At 34.6% G+C, this 19,970-nt stretch overlaps 1 protein-coding gene across 28 annotated transcripts in view; it reads right to left on the bottom strand.

The window, feature by feature from the left end:
• Nucleotides 1-19,970, bottom strand: part of RIMS2 (regulating synaptic membrane exocytosis 2) — a gene marked incomplete at both ends in the record, with an annotated part of 562,776 nt that overhangs the window by 83,892 nt on the left and 458,914 nt on the right. The window lies entirely within an intron of this gene.

The following is a 19,970-nucleotide window of genomic DNA, read 5'->3' as shown; positions in this document are numbered from 1 at the left end:
ATTTTTTCCCCTCTATCCTAGAGTAAAACCTACTGAAAGGTTAGGACCAGGGATCAAACCTGGGCCCCCGGCAGTGGAAGCATGGAGTCCTAACCACTGGACCACCAGGGAATTCCCAACACATTACCTTTATTAACCTATGTTCGTTTCCTCCAAGTATTTAAGAGGGAAAAGACTCAGTATGAAATTTTTTAAAAAGACAGTAAATTGTACTATTCACATTACTTCACATTAGTTTTAAAAAGAAATGAGGCATAAATAAACAAGAGAGAAAGAGAGGAGACAGTGTATAACACTTCTACAATGCCCCAAATCAATCATTTCCAAGCTTGTTTAATTTTGCTATTCTTCAATAAGCAACTATAGAGTAAAGTAGAAAGAGTTTTGGAGGCAACAGATGGGGGCTTAAATCCCAGATTTGCTGCTACTTAACTGACTTCCTTTAGAAACATTAATTGCTCTACTTGACCCTCAGGTTCCTCATTTATAAGAGAATATCTTATTGTACTTTCTTATATTAAAGAATAGAGAAAATATATCTAAAGTAAAAATTCAGTAAATAAAAATTAATATTAGGGAATATAGACAATGGATAAAATAAGGTTAAAGCCCTTCAACATGTATTATATATGTAAATACTTAACAGCATCAATAGAAGTGATATTTATAATTATAAATTTAAAAACTTCTGAGATTCAAATGTCTAAACTGGTTTTTCATATAGCCAGCACTATGTAATGGAGAGTGGACTATACTGGGAGCCAGGAAATCTGGGTTTGATCTTTGGCTTTACTGACTGATCTTGGGAGAGTTGTTTCCCTTTCTGGAACTTAACTTTCTCATTTAATAAATGAGAAAACCTAAGTAAAGCACTAAGAAGAATGGGAAACACATAAGAGCTCCCGAAATTACTCTCTTCCTCCTTCTCCTTATTATTATCACCACCACCAGCACCATCATCATCCATTAAGCATCCATTAAACATGCTGAACTGGAATATCTATAAGGTCCCCTTTAACTACGAAACACTTTGCTCCCCAAGTATCTCTTGTTTCATGGATTCCGGGCAAATGAACATAAAAATACAACGTATGACTTTTATGGTATGCTATCGTCAGAAAAGGCATGGCATAGTCTAGGAAAGTCAAAGTTTAGTTGAGACTAAGACTTTCAAAATAATATGTTCCATAGTCACAATAACTAGTACTCCTGTTATGTAGGAATTTTTACCCCAAACATACTTTTCTAAAAGAACCTCCTAATCTACTACCTTCCAAAGAAGTCAAAGATAGACTCTCAAAATATTGTACCTTGTGATTTTTGCATTTTAATTCTCATGGTTGGATATAAGGCATAAAGAACTTGTCCAAAATTAAGCAGGGTATAATAAAATACTAACTGAATGGATAAATCAGATTACAGATAAGTATTTTAATGACCATTTGGTTTTAAAGAAGTATACTTCTCTTCAACCTAACAACTTTGATAATGCATTATCTACAAAAAGCGTTACTAAAAGTTTTGTAAAATGGTTCTACTTCTCATCTCCTTGAAACTTAGAGATCACCAGGGATGAGTTTACGAGTAGTTGCTCTCCAGTGCTGTGTTTTGAAGAGAGGGAGACTGAGGCTAGGGTATCACTACTGGTTTCCTTTACTTTCCTCACTTGGACATCACCTAAAACTATAAGCAAACAATACTGCAAGCAAACAAGCTATCAACCAACATTTTAAAAGTTTTGTGACTCTTTATTTAAGGACTACTTTGTAGTAAAGAATCTGTAAACATGGGCGATCATTTGGAATGCTTAGTGTGGTTAAGAAAGCACAGACCCATTCGTTACATTATCAATTACTTTAAAAGAAAATTTTGTAAGGGTCTGGTAATATGGTAACTTTCCAATACTGCTGGTGGTAGTACCAATGACAGATTTCTGAAGGGCAATATGGCAATATGTATCAAAAGCATTTAAAAAACATGCCTACCCTTTAACCTATCAATACTACTTTTAGGACTTATCCTAAGGGAAAACAGCAATGTTCATAGATTTAGCGAGAATGATATTTACTGCAGAATTGATTATAACAGTAAAACACATACACACACATGGTAAAACCCCATAAATGTCCAACAGTAGAGGGCGTTTAAATAAGTTATGTTCATCAATAAAATAGAATGTACCTTTGAAAATGCTGTTGTAAATAAATATTTATTGACATAAAATATGTTCTTGATATGGGAGAAAGGGTAAGAGGAAGCAGGTATCTACAACTTAGCTTTGGCTGGCACACATACCAAATAGGAATTTACCCTACTACTAGGGGACACAGGTAAATTCAAATCCCAGAGTGACACACTGTCACAAACAAACAAATGAAAAGAAATTCATATAAAAAGAAATGAACATCTCTTGATAAACTGGGTAGTTCAGGAAACCTGGATTCATAGATGATCTACTAGTTATCTGCACAAGAGGGGAATTAAGGGAATATAAAGAAAAATAAAATATGTTCAGGATGTTTATGTTCTTTGGGAAAAAAAGTGTCATAGCAAGAAATCTAAAGGATGTACTGTGAACAGCATGCTAAAAGTAAATAGTTTTAATTTTCTCTGGTTGGTAGTCATGCTTTTTAAAAATGTCCTTTTTTTTTCTGCTTTGTTTTTTCCAAAATGAACATAAAAGGTATTGGTAACAAGAAAAAAATTAAACAATCAGACAAATGAAAAGAGCAATCAAGGACAAAAAAAGGCCAAATAATTCAATTTGCATAGTTCATTCCATGGGCTAAAGGTGTACCATGGCTTTCAAGCTAATTCTAAGAGATTACTACATAATAATACTGGGCATTGATAAAGGATGCTCAATTCCAGAAAGAAACACAGTGTTTCCACATTTCTAAATATTGTTTTATGCATGTTTTCTAATTTTTGGCATTAGAAAAATAATGAAGAACTTTATATATTTAGTATTCTTGAAATGTGTAAAATTGCCAATACGAGTGATTTATTTTATGACATGATTGTAGTTGTTGAAAGTTGTATCCCAAAAGATTTTTTAAAGGGCAAATCTAGTATCACCTATCATTGAGAGAAAGGTAATGAAAGGCAGGTAAAATATTTGTAAATATTCTCCAAAGACTTAAAGAGCATATTTACAGGATTATAGGAGCTATGTGATTAAACTAAAAGAAGTTTATAGGCCAAAAGTATTTTTAATAGGTTTGAATGAATAGAACTGAGTAGTCTAGCTGTTAAGATAAACAGCAAACACAGGACAAATTCTGAGTTTGTGAGGGTATGAGCATAAGAGTAACATTGTAAATAAAATATACAGTCCTGAAAAAATATTTCATCTTATTGAGAGCTGGGAAGGTGGTTAGGAGAGAACCCTAACTAGAGCCCTGGGATCCAGCCAATATTTTATCTCTAAATATATCATTAATGGACAATTTGGAGACAACATAATTACCTTCTTTAAACAGTGACAAATTTATAAAGGCTAGATCATTAAAGGAATAGGAAGATTGCTTTATTAATTGAGCATTCATAAATCCATTTAAACTCTTAGGTCTACCTATCTATCTATCTATCTATCTACCTATCTATCTATCCATCTATCTACCTACCTACCTATCTATCTTTACTATCTCTTGAATTTATAAGTTCTCCATCAAATCATTGAATAACAGATCCCCTCCCTGCCATGAGTTTGAAGAAACTTACTTTAAGGAAAAATTTTAAACTTTATAAATCAAAAGTGTATGTTTCTCTCTCTGCCTATCACACAGTGATTGGGTTTTTGACTTTGTTGAGACAAATGAAATGTTAGTGGAAGTGAGTCCTAGCACTTCTGTGGAGAAGCATTTAATCGGTGGTGTTCAACTCCAACTTCTCTTTCCCTCTGCCCCTGGGACTGTGAAAGACAGGGCCTCTATCAGACTGAGCCCCTGCGTGACTATAATGGACAGAAATGAACTTTTGTTGATTATGCATCTAAGAATTCAGGGCTGTTTATCATAGCAGCACAATTTAATATGTCTTGAGTAACAAAGTCAGGAGACACTGGCTATGGAAAAATCAATTAGGAGTTTATAGCAATAATACTGGGAAAGTAAATAAGAACTTAGGCTACTGTACTGCTATTACTAATAGAAAGCAAAGATTAGTGTAAAAGTTATCTGGAAGGAACCTTCTATACAGCTTAGTATCTGGACCTGGGAATAAGATATAATCATAGTTCAAATTAGTTAGCATTTACCATATTCCAGAGGCTATCTCAAGTGCTTTATATGAATTAACTCATGTAATCCTCACAACAACTCTTAAAGAAAACTGAGACCCTTAGAGAGTATAGTGTTTGTCCAGGTGGTACTGATTTAGGAAACGATCAACACCGGAACCAGTGGAATTTCTTGATGGAAAGGCTGAGTAAGAGGAGGCTGTACACTCAGGCCAAGTGTTCAAGGGAATAGTCAGGGCTCAACAGATGGAGTCAATAAGTATTTGTTGTACAGGAGAGGACAGATGAAGCTAGGATGGCCTAAGTAGGCAAGCCAAGAGGGTAAAGAGAGAAATGAAAAAGGTTGAGAAGACAGTCCAAGGAATACTTATATTTTAAGATTAGGAAAAAGAAGAGTGACTGAGGTGAATAGAGATGCATTCTCAGAAATAAGAAAAATAGAATAGGGTTAAATTCCACAGAAGACAAGAGAAGAACGAGGTTCAGGAAAGTTGTGGTGGTCAAATGATGCAGAGTTAATTAGCAGGAACATTTAAGAAAAGCTATGGATTTAGAGGTTTAGAGGGCACAATTTACCTTTAAGAAAGCAGCTATTGAAATAGAGAAATTCCTATTGAAATAGAGAAATTCCTTCAAGATGGAGAAAACTTTTAAAAAAACTCAAGTGAAAGAGTTTGATTTAAAACATTAAATTTTTATGCTGTGAGGAATTTTATTAAAGGGGAATAGAAGGAACTCATCTGTATATCTGTTTAATAAAACTGTCTTATCACAATTTCTAGATCCAAAACTACACGGGTAATGGTTTACCAGAAAAGTTTCTTTTACTCATTGGTCCTCCTTTTCCTAACTTAGCGAATGAGGAGGTTAAAGATCATTGTTAAGGTACTTTTAACCTCCAAATTTTTATGACTATAATGCCTCCGTTAATGTGGTTTTTAAAATTAATCCCTTTGAAAATTTCATGGTTCTTTTTTTTTCCGGACGCACAGGCTCAGCGGCCATGGCTCACGGGCCCAGCCATTCCGCAGCATGTGGGATCCTCCCGGACCGGGGCACGAACCCATGTCCCCTGCATCGGCAGGCGGACTCTCAACCGCTGCACCACCAGGGAAGCCCTCTTTTTCTTTTTAATTCAGCTTTGCCTACTGTTCCCCACGATTTCCCTTGATATATGTATTTTAAGCAATAACATGTCTCCCTTCACAAATTTCCAGAATAAATTCCATAATTCTAACTCATCAATTCAATGTGTGTATAATCTCCTTAAATTTTTCTATTGTTTCACCTGTACTTTTCAACTAACCTCATTATTTCTATATGTAAATACTTTAGGCAGAAATAGACTTCCCTCTAATTCATTTTCAGGTCAGCTTTTCTGATTTTACCACATGATTACATAGTACTTTCAATAACATGAAAAAGTCCTTGACAAATTATCAGAAGGTATGTTCACTGGCCTATTACTTCAAGGATCAGTTTACACTTTTCACCATTCTTACTAATATCAAAGGAAAACTAATAGTTAAAATTTTGTGGGAAAAAAACCAAAAAAACCCCTGAGAACTTGATTTATTCTTGCTAATCATCCAGCTCTATAATCAGAGTACCAAGTTTTGTAGAGTATTTAACAAATGATGAATATTCTGCACTATTGAAATGATTACACTACATAAAAATTCACATTATGCTGCTAAAAATAACACTGAAAGCTAAACTATAATACGAAAATATTCTTGGACTGTAACTTTAACCTAAATAAAATCACTACATGTTGAATTTCAAAATGTATAAAAATGTATAAATGGCTATAGATTAAAGATATTAATTCCTCTAAAGACTCTAAAGTACAAAGTACATTAGTTCCATATTTTGAAAAATAGTGGATACTCAGATTTTTTTTCAAAAACTTGATTACAAATCAAATCAAAGTTAAAAAAAAATCTCTACTTTGTGTAATCACATTGCATCATTTGTAATCTCATTGCATCAAACATACTTTAAACTTATAAATCTTGATTAAATTTAATTATTATCTATAAAACTCCCATATCTAATTAAAATCAAATTTTCAAATTCATATAGAAGAATCTACCAGAATTTCTGGAGTCCCAAAGGATTAACAAAACCAAAAACTCATTCTAGAATTTTTTTCAAGAGGCCAAATATATATTATCCATACATTATTATTTTATATTTAGAAACAAGGTTGCTTTATTGAAGTTGTCTATGTGTTCCTTATACTTGCCTGACAATAACTGAGCAAAAAGAAGTTGTTTCTTGCCCTTTCATCTTTCTTAGCATGTGTGGGAGTCAGGTAAAATAATTTGTAGAGAACCAGAAATAACTTCCACTGTTCCAAGTTCTTAGAATTTGTGGCATCATGTCACCTGGCACATTATTCTTTTAGTGAGCTTTGCATTATTGCTATAGTAAAGCCTTTGTTATCAGAAAAGATAGCAATTTTTACCATCTATCCTCTTTAACAGATAGCAGGGCTCAGGAGACTGGGCCATAGGATGTGGAACTGTCAGTGAAGAAGAGCACATTGTGCTTTCTGAGACAGTGTTGTTATCAGTTACCAGGTCCTTGCTTGCTCGGGAGAAAATGAGGGTTCTGGGCTTAGAGATAAAAAGCCAAGAAGGAGCTTTTTCATCAATAGCACATAGTGACAGGCCAATGATTACAGATATTTAAAAATACCTAAACAACAAAGCTCCAAGTGAAAATTTTTTGTATTTCTTAATTCAATTTTAGTGGGTATTAAAAAATTAACGTCTAAAGAGTGTGTGTGTCAAAAATAAACTCAAAATGGATTAAAGACCTAAATGTAAGGCCAGACACTATTAAACTCTTAGAGGAAAACATAGGCAGAACACTCTATGACATAAATCACAGCAAGATCTTTTTTGACCCACCTCCTAGAGAAATGGAAATAAAAACAAAAATAAACAAATGGGACCTAATGAAACTTAAAAGCTTTTGCACAGCAAAGGAAACCATAAACAAGACGAAAAGGCAACCCTCAGAATGGGAGAAAATATTTGCAAATGAAGCAACTGACAAAGGATTAATCTCCAAAATTTACAAGCAGCCCATGCAGCTCAATATCAAAAAAACAAAGAACCCAATCCAAAAATGGGCAGAAGACCTAAATAGACATTTCTCCAAAGAAGATATACAGATTGCCAACAAACACATGAAAGAATGCTCAACATCATTAATCATTAGAGAAATGCAAACCAAAACTACAATGAGATATCATCTCACAACAGTCAGAATGGCCATCATCAAAAAATCTACAAACAATAAATGCTGGAGAGGGTGTGGAGAAAAGGGAACCCTCATACACTGTTGGTGGGAATGTAAATTGATACAGCTAATATGGAGAACAGTATGGAGGTTCCTTAAAAAACTAAAAATAGAACTACCATACCACCGAACAATCCCACTACTGGGCATATACCCTGAGAAAACCATAATTCAAAAAGAGTCATGTACCACAATGTTCACTGCAGCTCTATTTACAATAGCCAGGACATGGAAGCAACCTAAATGTCCATCGACAGATGAATGGATAAAGAAGATGTGGCACATATATACAATGGAATATTACTCAGCCATAAAAGGGAACGAAATTGAGTTATTTGTAGTGAGGTGGATGGACCCAGAGTCTGTCATAGAGAATGAAGTAAGTCAGAAAGAGAAAAACAAATACCGTATGCTAACACATATATATGGAATCTAAAAAAAAAAAAAAAAAGATCATGAAGAACCTAGGGGCAAGACGCAAATAAAGACGCAGACCTACTAGAAAATGGACTTGAGGACACGGGGAGGGGGAAGGGTAAGCTGGGACGAAGTGAGACAGTGGCATGGACATATATACACTACCAAATGTAAAATAGCTAGCTAGTGGGAAGCATTCGCATAGCACAGGGAGATCAGCTCGGTGCTTTGTGACCAGCTAGAAGGGTGGGATAAGGAGGGTGGGAGGAAGGGAGACGCAAGAGGGAAGAGATATGGGGATATATGTATATGTATAACTGATTCACTTCGTTATAAAGCAAAAAGTAACACACCATTGTAAAGCAATTATACTCCAATAAAAATGTTTTAAAAAAGTGTGTGTGTGTGTGCGCACGCGTGTGCATGCATGTGTATGTGTACTGATTATATTTTTTATTTTCAAGATATTATGATGTTTTGCCAATTTAAAAACCTTCCTGGCTGGGGAGAGATCGCCCCTTCAGGTGCAAGCCAATCCTTAGAGACAGTAAAGGGCTCAGCCTGGGGCATGCCTTTGATATGCAAATTAGCCAAATCCAGAGACAAACCTCTTCTATCTGGCCCATTTACACCAAAACAATATTTCCCTGCCCTAAATCATTCCAGGGCCTGGTACAAAGCAACTAGAGACCACCCCTATAACCCAAAGCCCAGCCTGCAGAAATTATTCAAACTAGCTAATCTTCAACTGTTTACTCTGCCTTAGCTTGTCTTTTTTGCCCCCCCAATAAAGGTTCTGTCCTTGACTTTTCTCTCACTCCTGCCCCTTCTGCCTCCTGACCTACCCTGCTGCTTTCCCACATGGCTTTGCGTGTAGTGGCATGCCTCCTGTTTCTTGGGACAAAGCTTATTATAAACTTTGTTTTCCTGAGCCCTTTCTGTGTCTCCTCTGTGGCCATATCTGTCCGACCATTACATAGAACAAAGAATACTATGTATGTATGTGTGTATAAAATAACAATACTTCTTGTCAAGAGCTACGGTTACTGGTATTCAGTATTACTGAGTACTGGTAATTTCTCTTTGATTAAATGCAGTGTTGATAAACCCAATGTCTTCAAATTCCCGACATTATCTCTTTGTTCACCCTAAGGAAAATGGTATTATTCTTTCATGTAAAAATGTGCAAATACATGATTTAATTTAGTATATTTGCTTAGCTTGTATTTATGCATGTAGATAATGTTCCAGTCATCATTAACCAAGTATAAGCTTGCTTTACATGTCACTCAGAAATCACCAAGAACAGAAAGATTATAATCTCCTTCAGTGATTACAATGACAGTAATATGTTGACAAGATGTCCTTGGTCATATATACTGAATCTTCCTTGGAACCATTTAGAGGAAAACCTTCAGCTTCTTAGAAATCTAAAGTTATTTTTTCTTTTTAGATTCCAAGTCAATCAGTTCTACAAAGATTGTGAATTTCTGTTCTGGAACCATGTCTCAGTACACACAATGCTAGTCTTTTAAGGTTGGAAAATCCACTGGAAATGGGGCTAACATAGGGAAGTTAGGTGGACATTTTTTAGTTTAGTGCATGGTTTTTGAAGTTTTCCTACAATTATTATAAAACTGAAAGACAAAGAATAACATGGTAAAACCATGCAGTGTAAAAAAAAAAAAAGAAGCATTGCTAAATTTTTCTGAGCTAAAGTATGTTTTCTTTAATATTTAGAATTTCTGACATAAATGTGAGGTATTAAGTATCGCATCTTTGGCCTCATTAAACAAACAAAGCAAAATATACAGTGAGAATGTCAAGAATAAATCTATGCTTCTCTAAGTGTCAGTATTTTATACATTTTCTTCGGTTGGAGTAATCAACAAAATGATTTTTTAGGTGTTTTACATTTTGCTTGCCAAAAAATAAGGTATTTTAAGAGAGTTACTGTTCAACATAGTTCAAAGAAAAGCAAATTAGATTTGAAATGGGCCTAATTCTTCATATTGGGGTAAGGAGGTAGTTCTTCTACTTTTCAGATATTCTTAAGTTTAGGTCATGTTCCCTCAAAGGAAAAGTTTTATATTTGATTCTTAGGTAGATATGTACTTCAACAATATTAATGATTTGTTCAAGGCAACAAAATCTGGCAATTTCATTAAGAGGTGAAATGTAAGTTTAGGTTCAAAGTCAGTCAGACATGGGTTTCTATCCTATTTCTATCATTTAATAGTTCATGATTTTGAGCATACTTCTTAACCTGTTCTGAACTTTAGTTTTCTCATCTTTTTATTATATACCTTTCCACTTGAAGCTGTATGGGGCAAGAACTTTATCTCTTTTGTCCACTGCTAGAGTCCAGGTTTTAAAATAATGCCCGGGGTCTCCACCGTAACCTGGGCACATTTGTGGCAAAAGTGCTCACATGAAACACTAAAGTATTATTTTCTCAAGTTTGTGTTGAAAACAACAAAAATTAATTCAAGGATATTATTACCTCCACTGCAGTTAGCTACTTTATGAAACTAATACACTTTCATTTTCAAATGAATTTTGAGAAGCCAAAGCCTAGAAAATAATGTAGATAATATTTATTCACCATAATGAAATAATAAAGATAAATAGAATTTAAGCAATTTGTAAATGTCGTGTTTCAAACATACTTCTCCTGCAGTTTATTTATTGGCTACTTCTGCTTTCATGGATATTTATCTAGTATTACGTTCTTTTCTTTAATGAACATAACCTGCCACTTCTCTTAAACTCATGTTTGAATGAGTGAATTGCACGCACAAATGAGAATACAAAGTATTTTTTTCACCTTGACATTTCTTACAGTATTCAGTTATAAGTATATAAAAAACAGATATGTTTATATTATATTTCATGTTACACTGAATATTTATTTTATAATAGGATTTTAACTTTATATGTTGAAACCAATAATGTTGCTAACTGTCATTAAGTGGAAACCCTAAATTTTAAATGTGAAAATGTAAATTTAAAATGTAACATTTATTACATTCTACAGGATTAAATCCTTATACTTAAAAATTCTTATGTTCCATAAACGGAAATTATAAATCCTCAGAACTTTTGAATGATTACATTATAGATTAATACACTATGAAACTATTAAATTGCCCAAGATTTATCATTAGTCATTTAGAGTCAAATTTATCTAAATAAACACAATTATGCCATATATACATATTTTACAAGTAGGCATATATAAAAAGTTTAATGAAAAAAATTATGGTAAAGAGGATTTACCAATAAAGTTGTACTGAAAGGGACCAGAAATTTGTAGCAATTTGAAAGTCTATTTATTTAAAACAAAACTATTTTTCTTTCTTCTTTCTAACAAATATGTATCTTTCCTTACCAAGATTTCTTAAACCATGCTTTTCTCCGGGGAAATAGACACAGAGCTTGACTTTGTATTACTTTGTTCAATTATACTTTTTGAAGGCTCTAGATCTCACTGCCCAGTACTATAGGCACTAGCAACATGTGGCTTATGAACACTTGAAATGTGCCTCCTCCAAATTGAGGCGCACTGTGTCATATACACACTATTTAGATATATTATACACTGTAATATACACAAGGTTTAGAAGTGTTAGTACACCCCCCCAAGAGAATAAAATGTGTTAATCTTCTTATATAAATTAAAATTTGAAATGAGAATATTTTGGATATATTAGGTTAAATAACATATATTATTAAATTAATTTCACCTGCTCGTTTTAGGTTTTTTTTTTTTTCCCCAGTACGCGGGCTTATCACTGTTGTGGCCTCTCCCGTTGCGGAGCACAGGCTCCGGATGCGCAGGCTCAGTGGCCATGGATCATGGGCCCAGCCGCTCTGCGGCATGTGGGATCCTCCCGGACCGGGGCACGAACCCGTGTGCCCTGCATCGGCAGGCAGACTCTCAACCACTGTGCCACCAGGGAAGCCCCCGTTTTAATTTTTTTAATGTGCCTACTCAAATATCTGAACTTACAAATTTGGCTCACATTATATTTTTATTGGATGCTGCTGCTCTAGATAACTGGTTTAAAATGGCATAGATAGAGTTCAGCAAAAATATTTGATATGAAGTGTAGTTTCCTATGTAAATTATCATTTCCCTTTGATATTAATTATGAAATTACTGTGCTGTGAATAAAATGGACTAATGCAAAAACATTATAAAGGCAATCAAATGCTATCACTGACAAAATATTAAGCTTAATACTAAAAATAACAACTATAATACGACACTCAAAAGGTAAAATAAATACATTGAAAGTGAAAATATAAAGCAGTAAAAGAATATTCAGCAAACAGTTATTACAAAGATGAGGCCGACACATGCTCTAAAATGAACAATCTATTTTTCTATTTTGATACTTATTTAGACATATGAATTTCAACTCTATTAAGGGCAAGGATTCCTAGTCTTGAACAAAGAATATCTATGATTTGCATATCTAGTAAGAAAAATAATTATCTACTGGGAAGCCAGTTGAGTTTAACCAGGAGACTCACATTTAAGATGTAGTGTACTACTCACGCTATAACTGAGTAATCAAAGTAGTTTGTGTCTCAGCTGCCCTATTATGTAAAATGGGGAAAATAATATCCCAACCTTATTCAGAAAGTTGCTACGAGGCTTTTCTATCTCCTTTCTTTCTAGCTCATTTCATCAGGTATTCTCACTTTTCAGTATTACGAGAGCTTTAATTTCTTCACTTTTTCGCCAATTATCAGCCCCCTCATCTTTACTTACATTTAACTAGTAAATCACTAGTTAATCACTCTTTTGCAAATTCCCTCAACTTTTTCAGTATCCCTCTTTATATGGCATCCAACCGGCAGAACCTTTTGATGAAGGCTACGATGTATTTCTTCTATGCCTACATCTCAACGCTTGAGCATTGCTGAGAAAATAAAATTCAGTAGGACATATTGGTTCCATTATAATTCACTGTCATCAGCCACAAGGGTTCCTCTTCACCCCTGCTCCCCACTCTCCACAATAACCACTGCACTCCTTCCTGCTACTCAAACCTTTTTGCTTTGCTCTTAGCAGAAACCTTTTCCTTACACTTCATAGAGAAAATGGAACTATCAGAAGAAATTGTCTTACCTTAAAAATAATATATATACACAAAGTTTACACCTATATATATAAACACACATACATACACAAACATATATATGTATATATGCCAAACATCTCTAAGTTTAAGTTAGCTAACTAAGCTACTTTTCTGAACTCCAGCACTATCTACCCAATCACCTACTTGTCACACAGGATATCACAAATTTGATGTGTCCCAAACTGAACTTAATCTTTATCAAATATATTCCTCCTTCAGTCTTCCCTGTTTCAGTAAAGAGTATAACTATTCACCAAGTTGCTTAAGTTGGAAAGTCAAGGGTGCACATCATTTCATGAACCAACATTACATGTGACATCATGGACTTTAGGATGCCAATTACAGTGTTTTCTCAGGGTTCTATTATATCTCCATTATATAAATTATATTGAAATTGTTTGCTCTAATGGAACTCAGTTCATTTTTCAGTGTATTTCAGCAGCCCAGTACCTGATACTTGGCACTAAATAGATCTAAAGAAAGAATTCATTGAATAAGTGAATTCAATAAATTCATTATATGAATGAATGCTCCTAGTAATGTAGGGATAATTAAATCCTAATGTTTAAGTGGCATCTAGTAAGTTCCATAAATCATTTTGGTGCTCAGTAAATATTTGCTGATGATAAAGAAGACAAAACTTCCTAATAAATGTTTTAGAAATACATGTCAATTAATTTATTTTTATACACACTATGTACAAGACACTGGAGTCAATACTATGCCAATTATAAAGAAATATAAGACATGGCATTTGTTCTAAAACCACTTATAACTCAGTTTGCTAAATGAAGCATAAAGACAACATATAACCCTGGGCAAAACATGGTAAGTGTCAAGTAAATGCTAAAGACACCAAATAATAAAGAATTTCAGATAATAAATTAAGAATGCTACTAATCTCCTCTGTCCATCTGTACACTTCACAACAGTCCTCCATCCCATGCAGACCATGCTGTTACCGGACGCTGCACTCATTTTTGCTTCTATGCTGATACTGAAAGCATTTCACTAATTTGGAGCAGCTTCCTTCTTTCTTCCACTTAAACTAATCCTTTTATCTTCCATTATATTTAGCTTGCATCTTCAATGATGTGCGGATAGTTAAAGCATACAGTGAGATGTCGGCAAATATTTTTATTTACTTGTTATACAATCTTGTTCTTAAGTCTCAGTTCTGTCTCTACATAAAAACAGCCTAGTCTAGAATGTATCACTTTGTTGTTCAGTTGCTTTTTAAAGTAGGGATGTAAGACATAACTTAAGGAAGAAATTGTATTTGGATCTAGAATGGAGTAACATTCAGGAATTGCTACATCAGATCACATTTTAGCCCATGTAGCCTAAGATTTTATTAAAAAAATACATTTTTTTCTTTTACAAACTGAAGACATTTAGCCATGCTATTTAAAACAGGTGAAAACACTCTATTTTAAGATGTTTAGCCACTCTACTTAAGTTTAGCCTAGCATATCAAATAAACAAAAATTTTAATGAAATAGGGCACAGCTGACTGAATAGTACCACTTATTCTGTTATGTCAGAGAAAGATTATTTTTTTTTTTTTTTTGCGGTATGCGGGCCTCTCACTGCTGTGGCCTCTCCCGTTGTGGAGCACAGGCTCCGGACGCACAGGCTCAGCGGCCATGGCTCACGGGCCTAGCCGCTCCGCGGCATGTGGGATCTTCCCGGACCGGGGCACGAACCCGTGTCCCCTGCATCGGCAGGCGGACCCTCAACCACTGCGCCACCAGGGAAGCCCGAAAGATTATTTTTATATCTTAATTCCTCAAATATTAGAAGATAAAATGACCTATTACTTGACTATTTAAAATGTAGCATTTTGGTAACATTTTGAAAAGCGACTACCCTTGGAAATTGTTTGATACTCAAATATCCAACTCACCAGCATCGAGGAACTTCTAAATACCCTCCTCAAAACTGGATAAACAAATCCTTGCCAGGGTTAGCTGTATGATCTTCTGATCAGATGGTAACTGGAGGGAATGTAAATTTCATGCTAGGTCCTTCCCACTCCTAAAACTGGCACATCTGGGCATTTTCCCAGGTACAACCAATGAGCTGTCATTTCATCAGACTCAGAAGACCCTCCCTATTTCACCTGTTTTAACTAAGCTAAATACCTTTTCAATTTGTAAGAGAGAATATTTACCGTTGCTTATGGAATCTTGGGCTAGGTGGGCTAAGATGTGATCTGATGTAGCAACGTGTGAGTGTTACTATAGACTGTATTCAGACACCCTCCCCTTTTCCTAGGTCACCAACCTGTGAAGGAAAGGCCTGCATATGAGATATATGGGCAGAGTCAGTATCAGCTGGCTACAATTGAGTTACCAAGCTAGTCTTCATTCCTAGAAATTTTAGATTAGTAGTACATGACTTTAAAGTGTTGGCATTTCATGTATAAGTTTTACCTTCAAAGTTATAGTTAATATTTCTTTTTTATTCTATTTTAGCAAATAATTACCAGTGCTTACTATGTGTCACTGTTATAAATGGTTTGTTAATTTTCATTTACCTAATCCTCAAACAATCCAGGGAGGAAACCATTAATATCATCACAATTTTACTGATGAGAAAACTGGGCACTTAGAGGCTAAGTAACTTGTCCAAGGTCTGTGCACAGACAAGATAGTACGTAGAAGAGCCAGGATTCATACCCAACTGTCTGGTTCCAGAGACTTCACTCTTAAAATAATGCTATATCCTACACACATTACTCTTTCATTCATTTACTCATTCATCCATTCTTTCTAACATTTAGTGAGCACTTACTATATATACCAGCATTGGGGACTGAGTAAGATACTCAGAAGATTTTTGTTGAATTAATGGTTTTACTTCAACTTTATTCCATTTTTTGTAAATCCTTAGGTCACTTCTGAAGTAATTATAATTTAAATTAAAGCAAGTACAACCTTAAGAGGCAATATTTTAGAATAGCCAAGAGTAGACATATTTATGGAAATAATTAGCCTGAAAGAAGTGAATGTTCTAGAGAGTTAACAGAACTAAAATTTAACATATATATGGTATTATACATTTTCCTACCTTTTACAAAAGCCACTGAAATCATTTAACTTTTTCTTGATGACTAGGATAATTATAAATATCATTTATTATTCTGAGTTTCAGATAATTTGGAACTTAGGGCTGAATGGGCACTAGCTTCACAGTGGCCATGATGGAAATAGGCTTGAAAACTTGTACTTTCTCTTTGACCCCTTATCTCTGGAGGCAAGTGTTGCTATATAAAATCAAAGACCAAAGCAACTTTATCAAAGGATATTTCTTGCCTTAAAAAAAATCTTAATTTCACTAATGTCATCAATGTGCTTTGGATTTTCAGTTGCATTCAAAATATCTTTCTCATACTGCTTCAAAAACAACAGCTTCTAACGTTGTCAAACATACTGAATGCTCACTGCATGCTAGCCATTGTGTTAAGCACCTCACATATATTTTATCTCGTTTCACATTCATAACAAACTCTAAGGTGGGTAATTATCTCCATTTTGCTGATAAAAGAAACTTGACTATTAGGGCAGTAACTTGTTCACTCTGACAAGCTGACGAGTAGTTTTGATTTAAACCCAGGTTTACCTGGTTCTAGAGACCATTTGCTGAAGCACTGTACTCTGCTGCATGTCTGATGCACCCACTAATAAAACCTCATATGTTCTTTCTAAAATCAGTTTATACCCATCACTTGACTTCACTGCCACTATTTGATATCTAGCCATCGAAGAGTTTTGATACTCTCAAGTGAGTTTGGAAATTATGTTTCACTGAAGTTGCAAAAAGGTAGAAGAACCAGTAAAACATTCTTTTCCATTTATGCATTAGCTTACCTTTTTTTGGTTGGGTCAATCTTTTATTTTGATTTTTTTTAAAGATTTTTTTGATGTGGACCATTTTTCAAGTCTTTATTGAGTTTGTTACAATACTGCTTCTGTTTTATGTTTTGGTTTTTTTGTCCTGAGGCATGTGGGATCTTAGCTCCCCAACCAGGGATCAAACACGCACCCCCTGCATTGGAAGGCGAAGTCTTAACCACTGGAGTGCCAGGGAAGTCCCTTATTTTGCATTTTGACAGTAATTTCTCAACTTCCATACTTCTATTACTTTTCAGTAAGTAAAGTTAGAGTGGACTTGCTTTTTACCAGTCATAGTTAAGACATAAGGAAAATAGTAAAAAATTGACCAAAATTCCGATTTCTCCCTACTAGGGAGGAAGAAGTCTTTGGATTTGGGGGGTTAGGAGGATACAGAATTTTTTTTTTTTTTTTTTGGTTGCGCCACATGGCTTGTAGGATCTTAGTTCCCCAACCAGGGATTGAACCGGGCCACGGCAGTGAATGCACTGAGTCCTAACCACTGGACCACCAGGGAACTCCCCACAAGTTGGTTTTTATTAGGAAAATACTAGTGTTACAGCACTGAAATAAATTTCACTAGTCTACTCCCTAATTTCAAGCACAGGAGCACTAAACCTTGCTTCTGAGGAGAAACTTTTCAATACAAAGAAAGACCAGCAAAGATGAGTCTATTACAACTTCATTTCTCACAAATTTTGAAGAGACCCTCAAGATCAACAGCCATTCATTTATTCATCAAATATTTTGGAGTTGTGAATGCTTTTCCCCACAGAAAAGATTTACCTTGCATTTTTAAGTGGTTAAATATGTGACCTTTTGAAAGGTCTAGGATAATGATTTTCTGACACCAAGATTAACATACATTTAAGAAAAGATGGTCAATTCTTATTTGTTTTCAAACTGGAGACACCCGATTTACTGACGTGTGCCATGGTGGAAGTGGGCCGTCATTATATATGTTATTAGCTCACTAAGATTGTTCAGGAGACTCCTGTGTCAATGGATGCCTTATTTGCAATGCCATGACATCCTTCCAGAGCTTTAGGATTGCTGACATTTTACTCAAGTTACATAATTTTGTCTCTTAGTTTGAATAATAATATTGATAACAGCAACCACTTATGTGCTAGGCACTGTTCTGTTTTATGTATATCAACTAATTTAAACGTCTTAAAGAATCTATGATGTAAGTACTATTTTTATCTCAATTAAAGACAAGAAAACTTGAGGCAGGTGTAGAATCAGGGCTCAAACAAAGTCAGTGTGACCCTAGAGCTCGTGCTGCCTATCTTGAAGTGATGAAGCGTACCCTCTTAAAATACACATCTCTCAGTCAATTGGCATTTAGAAGTATTTAGACTTTCAACTTGACCAGAAGTAGAGACGCTTACTTTCTTTTCAACTTCAGTCACTCAGAGGTGATTGGTCGAGATGTCTTGATTTATATGTGTTCATAACACGGTCCCATATCACGGGGAGCACAACTCAGTTATATGGATAGTTTGGCTTTCAGTCTTTCCTCTGCTGCCCATGCTCTCCTCTGGGTGTCTGCTGACCCCCTCCACTGCCTCTGCACTGCTCTTGCAACTGCTCACCACTAGCTACCTTTTAATACAGTCTCTTTTCCTGTCACTTCTTGTTTTTCATATTCAGCGGCAAAACCTTTATAGACATGACCAGTAAGTCAAAGTGTTCCTTGTTCTCCATGGGGCAAACTGACAAATCACAGAATGCTGACTGTAATCTTTGTAATCTTTTCAGCTTCTCTTACTGCGGGTTGGACAAATCTGCTTCTCTTTCGGCAAAGCTTTTGGGGATAATTCCAGAAACTTGAAGATTCCTCAAGTGAGCTGGGCAATGAGCCAAGCAGTAAATTTTGTTCTTGAATTATAAATATTGTTCAGTTGGAAGAATATATGAAGTACACAGTTTCCAGATGAATTAGAAGAGTATTTCTTAAGTTTTAGTGTTTGCCAGAATCACCCAAAGAGCTTTTCAAGCTTACAGTCTGCAGCCTAGTCTTGGGGATTCTAATATGCTATTTCTAGCATGAGAGCCAGAAATTTGCATTTTAAAGTTTCTCTGATGATTCTAATGCAAGTGACCATACAAAAACCACTAAGAAACTCTGGTGTAGGAGAATAAGGAGTGACCTTATTAAAATATCTTACTTAGTTTTGCCTTTTAGCTTAGATAGAATTTTATGGTTAAATTCCTAAGTCTATCAGCAAGCAGATATTACTGGATTTCTTCAGCCCCAGTTACACATATTTTTGGAACCATCTAACAAAAGGATGATCTGCATTATCTTTAATTAGTTCTTCATACACCTGGAGTCATGTTAGATGCTTCTTCGTGTTATTCTAATTCGCATACACTTAAGAATGATTTTGATAAAAAGTGTTTGTTTTTCCCTCATGTATAGATATGATTGTATATCATTAAATATTTTTACACTGGTTGATTTTAAATTTTGAGAAAAATAAAATAGTATTTTTGGTACAGCAGTTGGTATGATTTTATAGGTCCACTTTGGTTGATAATTCCACACTTAAGAAAATCAACTCTGTGATTTTTTTCATGTATTTATATATTAAAATTTTATTTGGAAATTAGCCAATTTTACTTTATGTATTCTGTGTCTTATTAAATTTTTGACCTTACTAGTCTCTTATTTTCCTGGAGTTGAAATAATTTTTGACCACAGAAGGCTTTAAACATTTGACCATTTGTATTTTGAGCTTTGAAAATAATTTTAAATCACTATGAAGCAACCTTAGACTTATATATTAAAATTGGTTAAAAAAATATAAGTTAACCATCATTTGCAATTTTTTTTGTAATCTACCAATGTTTTACATTTGGCTATATCCTATTCCTACATGGAATGTATTTAAGAAATAACAGAAAGATCTAGTTTGCATATCAAATATGTTATTTAAAAAAATC

The sequence above is a fragment of the Hyperoodon ampullatus genome (assembly GCF_949752795.1).
Source record: "Hyperoodon ampullatus genome assembly, chromosome: 17".
NCBI classification, from domain to species: domain Eukaryota; kingdom Metazoa; phylum Chordata; class Mammalia; order Artiodactyla; family Ziphiidae; genus Hyperoodon; species Hyperoodon ampullatus.
This window is presented reverse-complemented; position numbering and strand designations above follow the sequence as displayed.